At 48.8% G+C, this 21774-nt stretch overlaps 1 protein-coding gene across 2 annotated transcripts in view; it reads left to right on the forward strand.

Annotated features, from left to right (window-relative positions):
• Window positions 1-349: 349 nt before the first annotated feature.
• Window positions 350-21774, forward strand: part of LOC147103313 (uncharacterized) — a 35699-nt gene continuing 14274 nt past the window's right edge. The window contains exon 1 of one of the 2 annotated variants that reach the window (XM_085962796.1): window positions 350-422. The gene's annotated coding sequence lies outside the window, so the exon portion shown is untranslated. The other variant, XM_085962797.1, reaches the window with a different exon arrangement.

Raw genomic sequence — 21774 nt, forward strand, 5'->3', positions numbered from 1 at the left:
TCAAAATAGCCAGTGTGTAACTAAGTGCCCCACCCACACATACGTATCTGTGAAACCCAACATCCCTTTTTTTCACTCAGTAATACCTTTGAGTACAGTCACTCACTATAAATAGCAATGCAATGTTCCTCTTCCTTGTTGCCTATTGTCTCCTAAAGGGCTGGTGGTTTACATCTTTCAAGTTTGAAAAGACAAGAGAAGTAAAACATCCATTCTTGCTAAATGAACTTCTCCTTGCTGTGAATTGTTAATTAAAGGTGGATTAACTGGTGTCAGATCAACACTTCCTCCGAGAGTTGTAATAAATCCACCCTCTGATTCTGGTGTTGGGCCGTTGCTTGGCTGTGGCTGGGAGTCAGCAAAGGAGGAAAGCGACGGTGTTACTGTACAGAGCGAGGCGACAATTGCTTGCGGAGCTCAAGGTGAGTGTAAATTATTACTGTGCACGGAATGAAAAGCAATCTGCAGTCACTGAGTTCGCTCTTGGACACAGTACAGACAACCCACTAGAGCCTATTGGGAAACATTCAACCTCAGCAACTTCTCTGATTTTTAGACACCACTTCTTGCTCAAAGTTTCACACATGATCAACCAGGGCAGCTTGTGAAGGTATTTCATGGTTTTACTCCCTTTATAGCTGCGAGTGTAAGTAGGGTGTGTGCGAGGGGTGTGTGTGTGTAAGTGGAGAGACTGAGTGAGTCGAGTGTGGGTGAGTAGAGTGTGCAGTACTGAGGGAGCGACACACTGTCGGAGGGGCAGTACTGAGGGAGCGACACACTGTCGGAGGGTCAGTACTGAGGGAGTGACACACTGTCGGAGGGACAGTGCTGAAGGAGAGACGCACTGTCAGAGGGGCAGTACTGAGGGTGGACTGCACTGTCGGAGGGTCAGTACTGAGGGGGGGCTGCACTGTTGGAGGGGCAGTACTGAGGGAGCGCGGCACTGTCGGAGGGTCAGTACTGAGGGGGGGCTGCACTGTTGGAGGGGCAGTACTGAGGGAGTGCGGCACTGTCGGAGGGTCAGTACTGAGGGTGGATTGCACTGTCGGAGGGGCAGTACTGAGGGAGTGTCACACTGTCAGAGGGGCAATACTGAGGGTGGGCTGCACTGTCGGAGGGGCAGTACTGAGGGAGGGCTGCACTGTCGGAGGGGCAATACTGAGGGAGGGCTGCACTGTCGGAGAGGCAGTACTGAGGGAGCGCTGCACTGTCGGAGGGGCAGTACTGAGGGAGTGTCACACTGTCAGAGGGGCAGTACTGAGGGTGGGCTGCACTGTCAAAAGGGACAGTACTGAGGGAGCGCCGCACTGTCAAAAGGGGCAGTACTGAGGGAGCGCCGCACTGTCGGAGGGGCAGTACTGAGGGAGCGCTGCACTGCCGGAGGGGCAGTGCTGAGTGAGCGCCACACTGTCGGAGGGGCAGTACAGAGGGTGGGCTGCACTGTCGGAGGGCCACTGCTGAGGGAGGGCTGCACTGTCGGAGGGGCAGTGCTGAGGGAGCGCTGCACTGTCGGAGGGGCAGTACTGAGGGTGGGCTGCACTGTCAGAAGGGCATTACTGAGGGAGCGCTGCACTGTCAGAGGGGCAGTGCTGAGGGAGCGCCACACTGTCAGAGGGGCAGTACTGAGGGTGGGCTGCACTGTCAAAAGGGGCAGTACTGAGGGAGGGCTGTACTGTCAAAAGGGGCAGTACTGAGGGAGCGCCACACTGTCGGAGGGGCAGTACTGAGGGTGGGCTGCACTATCAAAAGGGGCAGTACTGAGGGAGGGCTGCATTGTCAGAGGGGCAGTACTGCGGGAGCACCGCACTGTCGGAGGGGCAGTACTGAGGGAGTGCAGCACTGTCGGAGGGTCAGTACTGAGGGAGCGCTGCACTGTTGGAGAGGCAGTACTGAGGGAGGGCTGCACTGTCAGAGGGGCAGTACTGAGTGAGTGCTGCACTGTTGGAGGGGCAGTACTGAGGGGGCACTGTACCGTTGGGAGGGCCAGTACTGAGGGAGCGCTGCATTGTCAGAGGGGCAGTATTAAGGGAGGGGTGTACCGTCAGAGGGTCAGTGCTGCACTATCGCAGGGTCAGTACTGAGGGAACGTTGCACTGTTAGAGGATCACTACCGAAGCAGCGCTGAACTGTTGGAGGGGCAGTGCTGAGGGAGTGTTGCTCTTTTGGAGGGGCAGTGCTGAGGGAGTGCTGCACTGTTGGAGGAGCAATCATTTGGATGAGACGTTAAACTGAGGCATTTTTTCAAAGAAGAATAGGGAAGCTCTCTCGGTATCCTGGCCAACATTCATCCCTCAACCAACACCCTCATTAACTGGTCATTCATCTCACTAACATCCTGAGGTTATGAAAGATGCTATCGAAATGCAAGTTCTTTCTTTCTGGTATCTATGGCTCTGTGCTACATTGGGTAGTGCATTTCTCCATCAGGCTGTGTGAGGTGAGCTAATGTCACAGAATCACAGAATCACAGAAACCCCACAGTGCAGATAGAGGCCATTTCGGCCCATCGAGCCTGCACCGACACATATCCCACCCGATCCCCGTAACCCCTACACCAACACATATCCCACCCTATCCCCGTAACCCCACGTATTTAATCCCCCTAACACTAAGGGTCAATTTATCATAGCCAATCAACCTAACCCGCACATCTTTGGACTGTGGGAGGAAACCGGAGCACCCGGAGGAAACCCACGCAAACACGGGGAGAATGTGCAAACTCCACACAGACAGATGTCCTGTTATTTTAGCTGATTGTGAGGCTTCTTCATGTTTTGTGCCCATGACCTGACTGTCTGGGTTAACCTGGCCCACTGAAGTGTTTGGTTCCAGTTGCCAGGCGTGCGAGTATCATTCTGCCAGGACAGTGTCGTCCAATGGACATTGCTGACTCGCCCCAAGTAGGGCCACGGGGGCAACGTTTTAGCCCAAAAATATTCACTCGCATGAAAGATAGAAAAATATTTAAACTATATAAAAAATACCTAAAACGTGTTAAGAACATTCAGGTCCAGGTCCTCAGGCAGGTTACACAGTATAAGTGAAATGGAATATGCAGAATAGAAGCACTATGAATAGCTGCGTGCTCTGATTTTGGTGGAAAACGCCTTGGAATCAGAGTGATATTGCACAAAAGGAGGCCATTTGGCCCATCGTGCCTTGAAAGAGTGATCCAATTAGACCCACTCGCCCCTGCTCTTTCCCTATAGCCCTGCAACATTTCCCCTTCAAGTATTTATCCTTACGGATCAATATACTTCACAAGTGTATATTTACTTAATAAACATCCACCACCATTCAGTAACCAAGGAAGTAAAGCAGCCACAATGATCAAAAAACACTCGCGCACTCTGCATTTCATCGTGAAGAAAAAGCATTGTACTGTTAGCGACCTGAGTCAGCTCTGCTGCTTAAGCTTCTCCTGATCTCCCTAGTGACAGAATAGACACAAGAAGAAACTTTAAATACACTGCAAAGGAAGAATAAAAGATTCCTCGCCCTGAAATAAAAATAGAAAAAATGAAATGCTTGCATTTATAGCACACCTCACCACGTCATCCAACTTATGTATCTCTACATATCTCAGTGGCTTAATTTTTTTGGAGTGTGGTAATTGTAGATAAACATTGCAGCCAAATTGCTCACAGCGACATCCCACAAACAGCACTGGGTTGGTTGTCCAGTTAGTCTGCTTTATCCAGATTACGCAGCCTGTATATTAGCAGTCCTGCCAGTATCCGAAGGAGAGTAGACAGATTTAAGGTAAGTGGCAAAAACACCAGAGGGGAGGTGAGGAGAATTTTTTTTTACTCAACGAGTTGCTATGATCTGGAATGCGCTGCCTGAAAGGGCGGTGGAAGCAGATTCAATAGTAACTTTCAAAAGGGAATTGGATATATACTTGATGGGGGAACAATTACAGTGCTATGGGGAAAGAGCAGGGGAGCGGGACTAATTGGATCGCTCTATCAAAGAGCCGGCACAGGCACGATGGGCCAAATGGCCTCCTTCTGTGCTGTATCATTCTACGATTAACATTTTGAGAGAGAGCTACCAACAGAACTGGCTTGGCCAGGCTCATGGTCTGTTTATAACAAGGAATTTATAAGAACATTTTTATCTTTATCGATCACACAGGTGTGCAGCTTATCGCCTCAGAGGTCACATATAAAGTTTCAATTCCTGTTCCCTTTATTTCCCATCTATAACAAGATTTTATTGTGCTGATTTACGATTTGTCTACCATCGAGGCAATAGCACTAAGAACAGCTCTTTACCAACTTCCAGACTCACAAAATTCAAAAAGGATAAACCAGCCATTAGGAAATCTAAACCCGATCCCATCCTGTCAGCTACCCGCAGGACGGGGTAGGTTAAAAATTACCCTCCGTGTAGTCCAATGGGTATAAACAAAAGAAAAACTTGGATTTGTATGTCGTCTTTCATGACCTCAGGATGTCCGAAAGCGATTTACAGCCAATGAAGTACTTTGAAGGTGTAGTTACTTATGAGTAATGTAGGGAAAACGGGGTTAATTAAAACTTTCCAAGACTGAGATCGGTAAATTTTTGTTAGGTAAGGGCATCAAGAGATATGGAATAAAGGTGGGCAAATGGGGTTGAGGTACAGATCAGCCATGATTTAATAGAATGGCAGAACAGGATCAAGGGGCTGAATGACCTCCTCCTGTTCCTAATGTTGCTCTAACCTCCTGACGCCTGATGGCGAGGTCAACACACGGTCACTTGGGTGAGGTACTGAAAGGCGTGGAATGCGTTCAGCCCCCCCATGGGATTGTATCCCAGGAAGAGTCAGTACTTTCAGGAACAGAGGGGCAAAATGAGAAGACTTGAAGGCTCTTTTTGAGAGGTTTCACACCGTACATAGCGCTGGTGTAAATTGGCTCTTTTCCAGGTAACTAAGCAGAGGAGTGCTGGGTATTGGAGCTATTGGAGTCTAACAACGCTCATAATAACCTGTTTATGTTTAACAAGGCTGGAATGTGGGACTTAAACAAAACCTCAAGACACACCTTTTGAAAACGTAATGCATGCTTTATTAACTCCTCATAAGTTCCTCAGTCCCAATCTCTGATGCTTTAACATTCTAACTCTTCCTAGATTACAATGATCGAGATGGTTATTGTACATCTTTAATGACATGTGGAACTTAAATTCATGAACCAACGCCGTTTATCTGGTGTACATTGAAACTTTGGAACACTATTGCATCCGACAGCTCTGATTGATCTTCCAACGCTGTTGTGGGACCCTTGCATTATCCAAAAGAGTAGAACGTTCTCCCGGTGTCTTAGCCAACATTCCCCCCTCAACCAACACCATCAAAAGAAAAGATTAACAGCTCATTCATCTCACTGTTGTTTGTGGAATCTCACTGTGCGTAAAATGGCTCCCCACAAAACAACGGTTCTTGCACTATCCCTTAAAGAGCTGGGTCCATTAACTTTACAGCAGCGTAGACTTAGAGGTGACCTGATAGAGGCATATAAATATTGAAAGGGTTGGCTGGTGTACCTTGATGTGCCTCAATTATTCCGAGACTCGAAGTTAGCAGAACAAAAGTAAGGCTTTTATTAACTTAGAACATAACACGTAAACTAGAGAGATGTCTTCCTTCAGGAGGCTGATGCCCGACTGACTTAGATTACAAAGGAGCCAGGTATGGGCGGAGCCCTGCACACAACCAATTCCAGCACATTCCAATACATAATACATGAGGACTGGGGGAAGGGAAAAAACACAGAAAGCAGGCAGTTACAAGACACAGAAAACAGGCACTGATGAATGGAATATATTTCATCACATTCACCCCTTCTATAGATTTAGTCTGTTCGGGGGTTTGATAGTCCTCTGCGACCGACGTGGCTGTTGTGGTGCCGCGGGTGTCGGCTGGGTGTCCCCGGTAGCCTCCTGGGTCTCTGCCGGGGGTGCCGCCGGGGTTGTTGAAGGGGTAGTTGGTGGGGGTGCCGTTGGTCGATGTTCTTCCGGGGGTGATGAAAGAGTAGTGGGTGGGTAAGGGTTGCTGTGATCGTCGTCGCTGCTATTGCCGTGGTTGTTGTCGATGCCGGCTGGGGCGACGTCTTTTATGGACACGGTGTCCTCCCTTCCGTCGGCGTGCCGGACATATGCGTATTGGGGGTTGGCGTGGAGTAGGTGTACTGGCTCCACGAGAGGGTCCGTCTTGTGGCCCCTCACATGCCTTCGCACGAGTACCGGACCTGGGGTGGAGAGCCATGACGGCATGGATACGCCTGAGGTGGATTTCCGAGGAAAGACAAACATTCGTTCATGAGGCGTGGCATTAGTGGCCGTACACAATAGCGACCGTATCGAATGGAGCACATCCGAGAGGACTTCCTGCCAGCGGGAGATAGGGAGGCCCTTGGTCCTTAGAGCTAGAGTGACTGCTTTCCACACTGTCCCGTTCTCTCGCTCCACCTGGCCGTTACCCCGGGGGTTGTAGCTGGTGGTACGGCTCGTGGCGATCCCCTTGGACAGCATGTACTGGCGTAGCTCTTCACTCATGAAGGACGCCCCCCTATCTGTGTGGATATAGCTCGGCATACCGAACAGGCAGAACAGGCTGTTGAGGCATTTAATGACCGTGGCGCTGGTCATGTCTGGGCAGGGGAAGGCGAATGGGAAACGGGAGTATTCGTCCACAATGTTCAGGAAGTAAACATTGCGGTCGACGGACGGGAGGGGGCCCTTGAAATCTAAGCTGAGCCGCTCGAAGGGCCGTGTAGCTTTGATTAAGTGGGCTCTATCTGGGCGGTAGAACCGAGGCTTGCACTCAGCGCAAGTGCGGCAGTTCCTGGTCAGAGACCGAACTTCCTCAATCGAGTAGGGTAAGTTACGGGACTTTATGAAGTGGAACAGCCGCGTGACCCCTGGGTGGCAGAGGTCGTTGTGGAGGGTCTGTAGCCGATCCTCGGTGGCGCTGGCACACATCCCTCGTGAGAGGGCGTCAGGGGATTCGTTAAGGGCCCCTGGCCGGTAAATGATGTCGTACTCGAAAGTGGAGAGCTCGATCCGCCATCTAAGAATCTTATCATTTTTAATCTTCCCCCTCTGTTTATTGTTGAACATAAACGCTACCGACCGCTGGTCGGTAAGTAGGGTGAAGCGTTTGCCGGCTAGGTAGTGGCGCCAGTGGCGCACTGCCTCCACGATGGCTTGGGCCTCCTTTTCCACGGAGGAGTGTCTGATCTCGGGCCCTTGGAGGGTCCTCGAGAAGAAAGCTACGGGCCGCCCTGCCTGGTTGAGGGTGGCCGCCAAGGCAAAGTCGGACGCATCACTTTCCACTTGAAATGGAGTGTTCTCGTCCACTGCCTGTAGCGTGGCCCGCTCAATATCCTGCTTAATGCTTTTGAAGGCGGCGTGGGCCTCAGCAGAGAGCGGAAAAGAGGATGCTTTCAAGAGGGGGCGGGCTTTGTCGGAGTAGTTGGGGACCCATTGGGAATAGTAAGAAAATAACCCCAGGCACCTTTTCAGGGCTTTGGGAGTGTTGGGCAGGGGCAGCTCCCGTAGGGGGCGCAATCGGTCGGGGTCTGGTCCGATTTCCCCATTCTCCACCACGCTGCCCAGTATGCAGAGGCGCGTGGTGTTGAAAACGCACTTGTCCTCGTTATAGGTGAGGTTGAATTCTTGTGCGGTTTTCAGGAACCTCTCGAGGTTCGAGTCGTGATCCTGCTGGTTGTGACCGCAGATGGTGACGTTGTCGAGGTAGGGGAAGGTTGCCTGCAAGTGGTGGTCATCGACCATGCGATCCATCTCCCTCTAAAAGACCGAGACCCCGTTCGTCACCCCAAAGGGGACTCTGAGGAATTGGTAGAGGCGTCCGTTCGCCTCGAAGGCGGTGTACGGGCGGTCCTCTGGTCTGATAGGGAGCTGGTGGTACGCTGACTTGAGGTCGATGGTGGAGAACACCCGGTATTGGGCGATTTGGTTCACCATTTCTGATATGCGGGGTAGCGGGTAGGCGTCTAGTAGGGTGTACCTGTTGATCGTTTGACTATAGTCGATCACCATCCGTTTCTTCTCGCTACCCCTTACCACTACCACTTGGGCGCGCCACGGGCTGTTGCTGTGTTCAATAATGCGCTCTTTCAGGAGCCTGTCTACCTCGGTCGCGATAAACCGCCTGTCCTCCCAGCTGTACCTCCTGCTTTTGGTCGCTATTGGCCGGCAGTTAGGGGTAAGGTTCACGAATAGCGAAGGCGGCTTTACCTTCAGGGTAGCCAGACCGCACACTGTGAGGGGCGGCTGGGACCCACCGTACTTGAGCGTGATGCTTTGGTGGTTGCACTGGAAATCCAAACCCAAGATCACGCTCGCACATAGATTCTTCATGATTAATACTTTAAAATTATCATACACAGTTCCGTTACCGCACAATTGTACCGTGCAGTAACCCAGAATGGTCGATGTCTGGGTTTTATCGGCCATAGAGATGGTACCCTGAGCAGGGACCACCTTTAGGGAGAGTTGTTGTGCCAGTTCAGGGTGGATAAAACTCTCCGTGCTTCCACTGTCAATTAAGCATTTAACCCGGCACCCGTTTACCTCGATGTCCACCATTGATTTGGATAGCGGATGCGGCCTGGTCTGGTCCACTGTGACCGATGCCACTGTAGGGCCCTGATCGAGACAAGATGGCGTCCACGCTGTCTGCTCATAAGATGGTGGACCCCACGAGGTCGGGCAAGATGGCGTCCAAGATGGCCGCTCCCACGGCGCACACGCGGCGGTGGCGGGTTTTCCGGCGGTTGGTTTTCCGGCGGGGTTCCCTCTGCACACCTTCCCGAAGTGCCCCTTCTTACCGCACTTAAAGCAGGTGGTGCCTTTCGCCGGGCACAGGTTTCTGGTGTGCTTTGGCTGCCCGCAGAAGTAGCAGTTGGGTCCTTGACGCGTCGCGGCTGTTGTAGGGCTTCTGGGGGGAGAGCTGGGCCCCACCGGTGTCGGGCTGCCGGGCGGGGAAGATGCCTTCCAAGATGGCGGCGCCCTCGGCGCACACGTGGCGGCGTGGGCGGCGCGGGCTGAAGAGTAGGCGTCCGAGTTTCTCTGGGCCATCTCCAGGGACCGCGCGGTGTCCGCAGCCTGTTTCAGGTCCAACTCCGTTTTTTCCAGCAGTCTTTGCCGGATGTGAGTGGAGCTGAGGCCTGTGATAAAGGCATCGCGAACAAGCTCGTCGGTGTACACTGCGGCTTTTACATCTCGGCACTTACAGTCCTTGCCAAGCTTTTTCAGGATGCTTAGGAACTCCTCCACCGATTCCCCAGGTCGCTGTGCGCGAGTAGCGAGTAGATGCCTAGCATACACCTCATTCGTAGGCTGCTGGTAATGCGCCTTTAAGATGTTGCAGGCGGCCAGGTACGTATCGGCGTCTTGGATGAGGGGGTAAACCCGGTGGCTTACCCAATTCCGTAGCATTCCGAGTCTCATCTTCGCAGTGTCCGTAGCGTCTTTGACGGCTGCGGAATTGTCCAGGAAGAATTCCATACAGTCAAACCAGTGTCCGAAGCGTGCTGATGCGTCCGGAGCATGTTGATCCAAATCCAAACGTTCGGGTTTCAGGAGTTGATCCATAGTGTTGAAAATTTAAGTTAATAAAATTGATGTGCCTCAATTATTCCGAGACTCGAAGTTAGCAGAACAAAAGTAAGGCTTTTATTAACTTAGAACATAACACGTAAACTAGAGAGATGTCTTCCTTCAGGAGGCTGATGCCCGACTGACTTAGATTACAAAGGAGCCAGGTATGGGCGGAGCCCTGCACACAACCAATTCCAGCACATTCCAATACATAATACATGAGGACTGGGGGAAGGGAAAAGACACAGAAAGCAGGCAGTTACAAGACACAGAAAACAGGCAGTGATGAATGGAATATATTTCATCACATACCTAACTGTTAGATTGTTTCAGTTTGTCAAATTGGGGAGGACCAGGGTCATGTATTTAAGCCATGCAAAAGTAGGAACAGGCTAGATGTTACGCAGATATTAGCTCTTCCTTTCCCAGAGAGTAGTGAGGCTCTGGAATGCATTGCGGGCTGGTGTGGTGGGCGCTGACTCTCCGCTCGTCTTCAAGAGGGAGCTGGACACGTTCTTGGCTGGGGCAGAGATCACATTTTATAAAAAAATAAACAATTCACCAGTTAACATAAGCAAGGTCAATGTGATCTCCTGGACGGGTTTCGATTGCCTGAGGGGGTCGAAGAGGAATTTTCCAGAGTATTTTTTTTCTTCCTTTTTAGCTCTGTTTTTCCCCCCCTGCTTTTCTGCCTCTCCCAGGAGATGATATGGCTGTGGGGGTGGGATAGGAAGTGTCTAGTTGCGTTGCTTCAGGCATCATGAGTGTGGGGCAGGCTTAATGGACCAACGCTTTTTTCCTACCCGTCATTTCCGGATGCTCGTTTTGTGTGTAACGCTTTGAAACATCTCCGAAAGATGTAATAAGAGAGGTTATATCTATCAGGAAAGACTGAACAGGCTGGGGCTCTTTTCTCTAGAAAAGAGAAGACCGAGGGGTGACCTGATAGAGGTCTTTAAAATTATGAAGGGGTTTGATAGGGTAAAACACGTTTCCACTTGTGGGGGAGTCCAAAATTAGGGGCCATAAATACAAGATATTCACTAATAAATCCAATAGGGAATTCAAGAGAAACTTCTTTACCCAGAGAGTGGTGAGAATGTGGAACTTGCTACCACAAGGAGTGGTTGAGGTGAATAGTATCGATGCATTTAAGGGGAAGCTAGATAAATACATGAGCAAGAAAGGAGTAGAAGGATATGCTGATAGGATTAGATAAAAGTAGGGTGAGAGGAAGCTCGTGTGGAACATAAACACTGGCATAGGCCAATTTATTTTAAAGTCCTTGGATCCTCTCCTAACGTCCTAGTGGATAAATGTACTGCCTGGTGAGATACTGAACCATACAGGCCAGGAAGGTGCCAGGTTTCTTTCCCAGTGTCTGCAGGGTAAGCTGATATCAGTCAGGGTGGTGAGTGGGCACTGCAATTACCCTACCTGCCCCAAAGCCATGGGTCCCGACTGCTGTCAACTGTACCTTGAAGGGAGGTGCATAGGTGTGGACACTGGGTGATAGGATCAGCCTTAACTGGGCTGTCCATCACAGTTGAATAGTCCCTTGACACACAACAGCAACAACTTTCATATGGATAGCGCCTTTAACGGAGGAAAACTTTTCAAAGCTCTTCACAGACCGAAGTTGACACCGAGCCACATAAGGAGATATTAGGACATGTGACTAAAAGCTTGGTCAAAGAAGTAGGTTTTAAAGAGCATCTTCAAGGAAGAGAGAGAGGCGGAGAGGTTTAGGGAGGGACTTCCAGAGCTTGGGGCCCAGGCAGCTGACGGCACGGCCGCCAATGGTGGGGCGAAGGGAGTGAAGGATACGCAAAAGGCCACATGGGGGTAATTCTACATGACTGCGCTGTTGGCAACAGTTACCAGAAAACATTCTGCTGTCAGGGAGATAGAACAGGTGGCGATGACATCGGATGATGAGATTAGTAATGAGTTAACTGCATTTAAAATAAAACCAGGAGATATACTAAATAAACTAATGAAACTCAAAGAGGATAAAACCCCTGGTCTGGACAGATTACATCTGCGCATTTTAAAAGAATCTAGGGAAGAAATAGCAGAGGCATTACTCCACATATTTAGTAATTCGTTAGAAAAAGGTGTAGTGCCAGAGGACTGGCGGATAGCTAACATAATACCTATATTTAAGAAGGGAGATAGAACATGTCCAGGGAATTATAGGCCAGTCAGTTTAACATCGGTGGTAGGAAAAATAATGGAATCTCTACTAAAGGGGAAAATAGCATAACAGCTAGAAATGAAAAATATAATAATAAATAGTCAGCATGGATTTCAAAAGGGAAAGTCTTGCTTGACCAACCTAATTGAATTTTTTGAAGAGAGTAGTCAAGGGTAATGTAGTAGATGCAATTTATCTAGATTTTCGATAAGGTACCACATAATAGACTAATGAATAAGGTCAGGGAATGCGGAGTCAGGGGAGGAATTCAGAAGAAACTTCTTTACCCAGAGAGTGGTGAGAATGTGGAACTCGCTACCACAGGGAGTGGTTGAAGCGAATAGTATAGATGCATTTAAGGGCTGATTAGATAAGCTTATGAGGGAGAAGGGAATCGAGGGTTATGCTGATAGGGTTAGATGAGGAAAGACAGGAGGAGGCTCGAGTGGAGCATAAACACCGGCACGGACTGGTTGGGCCGAATGGCCTGTTTCTGTGCTGTATAGCCGATGTAATCCTATGTAATTATCCCAGATTCCCAACGTGCACTGCAGGTGGGCAAGGCACCCTCCTCGCAGCACTGACTCATAATGGCCTTGATCTCAAGAGGGCTGCAATACAAAGGAGTGGAAGTTATGCTTAAGTTATATAAAGCTCTGGTTAGACCCCATCTGGAGCACTGTGTTCAGTTCTAGGCACCACACCTCAGGAAGGATATATTGGCATTGGAGTGGCTGCCACATGCGCCTGGCCTGCACTCAAGGCCTCCATACTCAGCACCTGTGAAGAGACGCTCGGTCACTCGACCAGGAGAAACCAAGACTGGTTCGACAAGAATGACCAGGAGATCCAGGTGCTAATAAGCCGCAAGCGCAAGGCATTCCTGATCTGGAAACAACAACAGAACTCGAGAGCAAGAAAGCAGCTCTACAGATGCTTGAAGGCCGAGGTCCAACAAAAAACGCGCGACCTAAAGAACAGATGGTGGGTGGAGAAAGCGCAGGAGATCCAGCAGCTAGCCGACAACCACGACGTGCGTGGATTCTTTAAGCACAGTCAAGACCACCTATGGCCCAAGCACCCAAGGCCCTACCCAACTGCGGGCCAAGAACAGAGAGGTACTCACCAAGGACAGAGAGGCAGTCAGTGCCCGCTGGAAGGAGCACTTCAAAGATCTCCTTAACCGAGACTTTGTTTTCAACGCGAGTGTCCTCAACTCCATCCCGCAGCATGCTACCCGCCACCACCTCAGCACAACTCCAGCCTGGCATGAGGTTGAAAAGGCCATCCGACAACTGAAGAACAACAAGGCCTCAGGAGCAGATGGAATCCCCGCCAAGGAGCTAAAACATGGCGGAGATGCACTATTGGCGCGAATACATGAACTCATTTCTCTTATTTGGAAGGAGGCGAGCATGCCAGGGGATCTCAGAGACGCCGCAATCGTGACCATCAAGAAAGGTGACAAGTCCGATTGCAGTAATTACAGAGGAGTCTCCCTACTGTCTGCCACAGGGAAAGTCATCACAAGAATCCTCCTCAATCGCATTCTCCCAGTGGCTGAAGAGCTCCTCCCAGAGTCGCAATGCGGATTCCGCCCACGAAGGGGCACAATGGACATGATCTTCATCACGCGTCAACTACAAGAGAAATGCAGGGAACAGCACCAACCCCTGTACATGGCCTTCTTTGACCTCACAAAGGCCTTCGACACCATCAACCGTGAGGGATTATGGAGTGTCCTCCTCAAATTTGGCTGCCCTCAAAAGTTTGTCACCATCCTCCGCCTGCTTCACGACGACATGCAAGCCGTGATCCTGACCAACGGATCCACCACACACCCAATACATGTACGGACAGGGATCAAGCAAGGCTGTGTCATCGCAGCAACGCTCTTCTTGATCTTCCTGGCTGCAATGCTCCATCTCACCATCAGTAAGCTCCCCACTGGAGTGGAACTAATCTACAGAACAAACGGGAAACTGTTCAACCTCCGTCGCCTCCAGTCCAGTACCAAGGTCATCGCATCCTCTGATGTTGAATTACAGTATGCAGACGACGCTTGCGTTTGCGCTCACTCTGAGGCAGAACTCCAAACCATCATCAACACCTTCACTGAAGCATACGAGAGCATGAGCCTTACACTAAACATCCGTAAGACAAAGGTCCTCTACCAACCTGCCCCCGCCACACAGTACTGCTCCCCGATTATCAAAATCTATGACAAGGCCTTGAACAACATGGACCACTTTCCATACCTCGGGAGCCAACTGCCAACAAAGGCAGACGTCGATGACGAAGTCCAACACCGCCTTCAGTGTGCCAGTGCAGCCTTCGGTCGCCTGAGGAAGAGAGTGTTTGAAGACCAGGACCTCAAACCCAGCACCAAGCTCATGGTCTACAGAGCAGTAGTGATACCTGCCCTCCTGTATGCTTCAGAGACATGGACCATGTACAGCAGGCACCTCAAAGCACTGGAGAGGTACCACCAACGTTGCCTCCGCAAGATCCTGCAAATCCATTGGCAGGATAGGTGCACTAACGTCAGTGTTCTCACTCAGGCCAATACCCCCAGCATCGAAGCTTTGACCACGCTCGATCAGCTCCGATGGACGGGCCACATCGTCCGCATGCCTGATACGAGACTCCCAAAACAAGCGCTCTACTCGGAGCTCCGACATGGCAAGAGAGCCCCAGGTGGGCAGAGGAAATGCTTCAAGGACACCCTCAAAGCCTCCTTGAAAAAGTGCAACTTACCCACCAATCCCTGGGAATCCCTGGCCCAAGACTACTCAAAGTGGAGGAGAAGCATCCGGGAAGGCACCGAACACCTCAAGTCCCTTCGCCGGGAGCAAGCGGAAGCTAAGCCTCTCTCACCTCCTTTAGATCACTCCTTAAAACCAAGCTTTTGGTCACCTGTCCTAATATCTCCTTATATGGCTCGGTGTCAAATTTTGTTTGATAATCGCTCCTGTGAAGCGCCTTGGGACATTTTATTACATTAAAGGCGCCGTATAAATGAAAGTTGTTGTTGTTGATGTTGTTAAAATGAGTACAAACTGGTGCCGGAAGGTCATAGAATGGAGGTGTTACAGTCAACTGCTTTCAGTTGCCACGTGTGATCGCACAGCCTCAGGGTTGTAACTCAATTAAAGAGGTGTTGGTGGTTACAGATTCTCAGATACTCTGATCTGAGAAGCTATCAGCCAGTGAAATGCAGCATCGGATTGTCTGTGCATTTTAAATTTCACCTGCAGTTTGCTCCCTACCCCCCCTGACGGTACTGCTTCTTGCTGAGCTGCAGTTCCAAGGGCACTGGTTGCCCGCTGGTACCTCACCCAGAGCTGTGCGAGCTGTGGCTCAGTGGGTGGCACTCTTGTTTGTGAGTCAGAAGGCTCTACTCGGAGCTCCGACACGGCAAGAGAGCCCTAGGTGGGCAGAGGAAGCGCTTCAAGGACACCCTCAAAGCCTCTTTGAAAAAAGTGCAACAGCCCCACCGACACCTGGGAATCCCTGGCCCAAGACCGCACAAAGTGGAGGAGACGCATTCAGGAAGGCGCCGAGCTCCTCGAGTCTCTTCGCCGGGAGCAAGCGGAAGTCAAGCGCAAACAGCGGAAGGAGTGCACGTCAACCCAAGCACCCCACCCACCCGCCCCTTCAACCACCCTCTGCCCCACCTGTGACAGAGACTGTAGGTCCCACACTGGACTCATCAGTCACCTACGAACTCATTTTTAGTGTGGAAGCAAGTCATCCTCGGTTCCGAGGGACTGCCTAAGAAAGAGAGAGAGGCTGCCACACAGATTCACCAGAATGATACCTGGGCTAAAAGGGTTAATTTATCAGGGCAGGTTGCACAGACTAGGTTTGTATTCCCTTGAGTTTAGAAGAATAAAGGGGTGATATAATTGAGGTGTTTAAGATGATTAAAGGCGTTGATAGGGTAGATAGAGAGAAACTATTTCCTCGGGTGGGGGAGTCCGGAACAAGGGGGCATAACCTTAAAATTAGAGCCAGGTTGTTCAGGAGCGACATTAGGTTGATTGGCTATGATAAATTGACCCTTAGTGTTAGGGGGATTAAATACGTGGGGTTACGGGGATAGGGTGGGATATGTGTTGGTGTAGGGGTTACGGGGATCGGGTGGGTTATGTGTCGGTGCAGGCTCGATGGGCCGAAATGACCTCTATCTGCACTGTGGGGTTTCTGTGATTCTGTGATTAGGAAGCACTTCTTCACACAAATGGTAGTGGAAATCTGGAACCTTTTCACTCAAAAAGCTGTTGAGACTGGGGGTCAATTGAAAATGTCAAAACTGAGAACGATAGATTTTTGTTAGGCAAGGGTATTAAGGGCTATGGAACCAAAGCGGGTAGATGGAGTTAAGATACGGATCAACCATAAACTAATTGAAAGGCAGGACAGGCATGAGGGGCTGAATGGCCTCCTCCTGTTCCGATATTCCTAGAAATACTGCCCTACAAAATCCAAGTTCACACACAAGGAATAATTGCTTGGTACCTAGCAAGAGTCAGTGTCTTCAGGAGAAGAGGAGAGTGACTGAGGAAAGATTTACCAAACACTTGGGGTTTAAACTAACTTGGCAGGGGGATGGGATACAGAGTGGAGCTATAGTAGGGGGTGATGCACAGCCAAAGATAGAGGAAAAAACAAGTCAGTCTGGAAGGCAGAGCAAATATGTAATGGCACAAGGGCGTATGGCAAGGCTGGATGGCATTTATTTTAATACAAGGAGTCTTGCGAGTAAGGCAGATGAATTGAAGGTGTTGATGAACACATGGGAGTATGATATTGTTGCTATTACAGAGACATGGTTGAGGGAGGGGCAGGACTGGCAGCTCAATATTCCAAGGTATAGAATCTTCAGGCAAGACAGAGGGGGGTGTAAAAGAGGAGGGGGTGTCGCAATATTAATCAAGGAGATATAGGTAAAAAATGGGATGAGGTCCTAAAAGCTGAATATAGAGAGTTAGGAGGTAAATTAAAAAATAGGACCTCAAAGGTAGTAATCTCAGGATTGCTGCCAGTGCCACGTGCTAGTCAGAGTAGAAATAGAAGGCTATTTCAGATGAATACGTGGCTAGAAGAATGGTGCAAGGGGGAGGGATTCAAATTCCTGGGACATTGGAACCGGTTCTTGGGGCGGTGGGACCAGTACAAACTGGACAGTTTGCACCTGGGCAGGGCTGGGACCGATGTCCTAGGGGGAGTGTTTGCTGTTGGGGAGGGTTTAAACTAAAATGGCAAGCGGTTGGGAACCTGTGCAGGGAGACAGAGGAAAGGGAAGCAAGGATAGAAGCAAAAGACAGGAAGGAGAAAAGCAAAAGTGGAAGTCAGAGAAATCAAGGGTGTAAATCAAACATGGCCACAGTAAACAATAATTCTAAAAGGTCTAAGAGTGTTAAAAAAACAAGCCTGAAGGCTTTGTGTCTTAATGCGAGGAGCATTCGTAATAAGGTGGATGAATTCGCTGCGCAAATAGATGTAAACAGATATGATATAATTGGGATTACGGAGACATGGCTCCAGGGTGTCCAAGGCTGGGAATTCAACATCCAGGGGTATTCAACATTCAGGAAGGACAGGCAAAAAGGAAAAGGTGGTGGGGTAGCATTGCTGGTTAAAGAGAAGATTAACACAATAGTAAGGAAGGATATTAGCTCTGATGATGTGGAATCTGTATGGGTAGAGCTGAGAAATACCAAGGGGCAGAAAACGTTCGTGGAAGTTGTATCCAGACCCCCAAACAGTAATGCTGAGGTTGGGGATGGCATTAAACGGGAAATTAGAGAAGCGTGCAATAAGGGCACAGCAGTCATCATGGGTGACTTTAATCTACATATAGATTGGTCTAACCAAATTAGTAACAATACTGTGGAAGAGGAATTCCTAGAGTGTATACGGAATGGTTTCATGGACCAATATGTCGAGGAACCAACTAGAGATCAGGCCATCATAGACTGGGTATTATGTAAAGAGAAAGGATTAATTAGCAATCTTGTTGTGTGAGGCCTCTTGGGGAGGAGCGATCATAATATAATAGAATTCTTCATTAAGATGGAGAGTGAAGTAGTTGATTCAGAGACTTGGGTACTGAATTTAAATAAAGGAAACTACGATGGTATGAGGCGCGAGTTGGCTAGGATGGATTGGGGAATGTTACTTAAAGGGTTGACGGTGAATAGGCAATAGCAAACATTTAAAGATCGCATGGATGAACTACAGAATTTGTTCATCCCTGTTTGGCATAAAAATAAAACAAAAAAGGTGACTCAACTGTGGCTAACAAGGGAAATTAGGGATAGCATAAGATCCAAGGAGACGACATATAAATTGGCCAGAAAAAGCAGCAAACCTGAGGATTGGGAGCAGTTTAGGATTCAGCAAAGGAGGACAAAGGGATTAATTAAGAGGGGGGGAAATAGAGTATGAGAGTAAGCTTTCAGGGAACATAAAAACTGACTGTAAAAGCTTCTATAGATATGTGAAGAAAACAAGATTGGTGAAGTCAAGCGTAGGTCCCTTGCAGTCAGAATCAGAGGAATTTATAATGGGGAACAAAGACATGGCAGACCAATTAAATACATACTTTGGTTCTGTCTTCACAAAGGAGGACACAAATATCCTTCCAGAGATGTCGGGGAACATAGGGTCTAATGAGAGGGAGGAACTGAATGAAATCAGTATTTATAGGGAAATGGTGTTAGGGAAATTGACGGGATTGAAGGCTGATAAATCCCCAGGGCCTGATAATCTACATCCTAGGGTACTTAAGGAAGTGGCCCTACAAATAGTAGATGCATTGCTGGTCATCTTCCAAAATTCTAAAGATTCTGAAACAGTTCCCATGGATTGGAGAGTAGCTAATGTAACCCCACTATTCAAAAAAGGTGTTAGAGAAAAAACGGGGAATTATAGACTGGTAAGCCTGACATCGGTAGTGGGGAAAATGTTAGAGTCCATTATAAAAGATGTAATAGCAGAGTACTTGGAAAACAGTGACAGGATCAAAGTCAACATGGATTTACAAAAGGTAAATCATGCTTGACTAATCTACTGGAATCTTTTGAGGATGTAACTGGTAGAATAGATAAGGGAGAACCAGTGGATGTGGTGTATTTGGACTTTCAGAAGGCTTTCGATAAGGTCCCGCATAAGAGACTAGTGTGCAAAGTTAAAGCACATGGGATTGGGGGTAAGGTACTGACTTGGATAGAAAACTGGTTGGCAGACAGGAAGCAAAGAGTTGGAATAAACGAGTCTTTTTACGAGTGGAAGGCAGTGACTAGTGGGGTACCACAGGGATCGGTGCTAGACGAGGGAACTAGATGTAATATCTCCAAGTTTGCAGACGACACAAAGCTGGGTGGGCGTGTGTGCTGTGAGGAGGATGCAGAGAAACTCCAATATGATTTGGACAGGTTGGGCGATTGGGCAGATGCATGGCAGATGCAGTATAATGTGGATAAATGCGAGGTTATCCACTTTGGTGGCAAAAACAGGGAGGCAAATTATTATCTGAACGGCAATAGATTGGGAAAAGGGGAAGTGCAACGAGACCTGGGTGTTCTTGTGCACCCGTCGCTGAAGGTAAGCATGCAGGTGCAGCAGGCAGTTAAGAAGGCAAATGGTATGCTGGCCTTCATAGCGAGAGGGTTCGAGTACAGGAACAAGGATGTCTTGCTGCAGTTGTACAGAGCCTTGGTGAGACCACATCTTGAGTATTGTGTGCAGTTTTGGTCGCCTTATCTGAGGAAGGATGTTCTTGCCATGGAGGGAGTGCAGCGAAGATTCACCAGACTGATACCTGGGATGGCAGGAATGACGTATGAAGAGAGATTGGGTCGATTAGGCTTATATTCGCTAGCGTTTAGAAGAATGAGAGGGGATCTCATTGAAACTTATAAAATTCTAACAGGACTAGACAGACTAGATGCAGGAAGGATGTTCCCGATGGCGGGGGAGTCCAGAACCAGGGGTCACAGACTAAGGATAAGGGGTAAGCCATTTAGGACTGAGATGAGGAGGAATTTCTTCACCCAGAGAGTGGTGAACCTGTGGAATTCTCTACCACAGAAGACAGTTGAGGCCATTTCTTTAAATATATTCAAGAAGGAGTTAGATATATTTATTAAGGCTAAGAGGATCAAGGGATATGGGGAGAAAGCAGGGACAGGGTACTGAATTTGGATGATCGGCCATGATCTCATTGAATGGCGGAGCAGGCTCGAGGGGCCGAATGGCCTACTCCTGCTCCTATCTTCTATATTTCTATGTTTCTATGAGTCAATTACTGTAGTAAGGAGGGATGATATCTTAGCAGATTCCTCTAGTGAGGCCATATGGGTAGAACTTAAAAACGAAAAGGGGGCAAGCACTTTGCTGGGAGTGTACTATAGGCCCCCAAATAGTCAGGGGGAGATGGGGGGACAAATATGTAAGCAAATCTCAGAGAAGTGTAGAAATAATAGGGTAATAATAGTGGGGGATTTCAACTTCCCCAATATTAACTGGGATAGTCAGAGTGTGAAAGGCTTAGAGGGTGCGGAATTCTTAAAGTGCATCCAGGAGAGCTTTTTGAGTCAGCATGTAGAAAGTCCTGCAAGAGAGGGGGCGGTACTGGACCTAATTCTAGGGAATGTAGCTGGGCAAGTGGTAGAAGCGTCAGTAGGAGAGCATTTTGGTGACAGTGACTATAATTCGGTGAGATTTAAGATAGTCATGGAAAGGGACAAAGATGGACCGGAAATAAAGGTTCTAAATTGGGGGAAGGCCAATTTTAATATGATATGGCAGGATCTGGCCAAAGTGGACTGGGATCAGCTACTTGTAGGAAAATCCACATCAGAGCAGTGGGAGTCATTCAGAAAGGAAATAGAGAGAGTACAGTGCCAACATGTTCCCGTAAAGGTCAAGGGTAGGACCAACAAGCCTAGGGAACCCTGGATGTCAAGGGATATACAAGAATGGATTAGGAAAAAAAGGAGGCTTTTGGCAGATACAAAGGACTAAAAACAGTGGAAGCCCTAGAGGAGTATAGAAAGTGCAGGGCAATACTTAAAAAAGAAATTAGGAGAGCGAAGAGGGGGCATGAAAAAACAGTGGCGGGCAAAATAAAGGAAAATCCTTTTATAAGTATATTAAGGGCAAGAGGATAACCAGGGGAAGAGTAGGGCCCATTAGGGACCAAAGTGGCAATCTGTGTGTAGAGGTTTTAAATGAATATTTTGCATCTGTGTTCACTATGGAGAAGGACGATGTAGGCATAGAAATCAGGCAGGGGGATTGTGATATACTTGAACAAATTAGCATTGAGAGGGAGGAGGTACTCGCGGTTTTAGCGGGCTTAAAAGTGGATAAATCCCCAGGCCCAGACGAGATGTATCCCAGGCTGCTGTTTGAGGCAAGGGAGGAGATTGCAGGGGCTCTGACACAAATTTTCAGATCCTCTCTGGCCACAGGGGAGGTGCCAGAGGACTGGAGGACAGCTAATGTAGTACCATTATTCAAGAAGGGTAGTAGGGATAAATCAGGGAATTATAGGCCAGTGAGCCTAACATCAGTGGTAGGGAAATTATTGGAAAAAATTCTGAGGGACAAAATTAGTCTCACTTGGAGAGGCAAGGATTAATCAAGGATAGTCAGCATGGCTTTGTCAGGGGGAGATCATGTCTGACCAATTTGATTGCATTTTTCGAGGGGGTGACTAGGTGTGTGGATGAGGGTAGTGCAGTTGATGTAGTCTACATGGACTTCAGTAAGGCTTTTGACAAAGTCCTGTATGGGAGACTGGCCAAGAAGGTAAGAGCCCATGGGATCCAGGGCAATTTGGCACATTGGATCCAAAATTGGCTTAGTGGCAGGAGGCAGAGGGTGATGGTCGAAGGTTGTTTTTGTGACTGGAAGCCTGTGTCCAGTGGTATACCACACGGATCAGTGCTG

The sequence above is a fragment of the Somniosus microcephalus genome, chromosome 20 (assembly GCF_052327205.1).
Source record: "Somniosus microcephalus isolate GS21.2 chromosome 20, FLI_Smic_1.0, whole genome shotgun sequence".
Classification (NCBI taxonomy): Eukaryota; Metazoa; Chordata; class Chondrichthyes; order Squaliformes; family Somniosidae; genus Somniosus; species Somniosus microcephalus.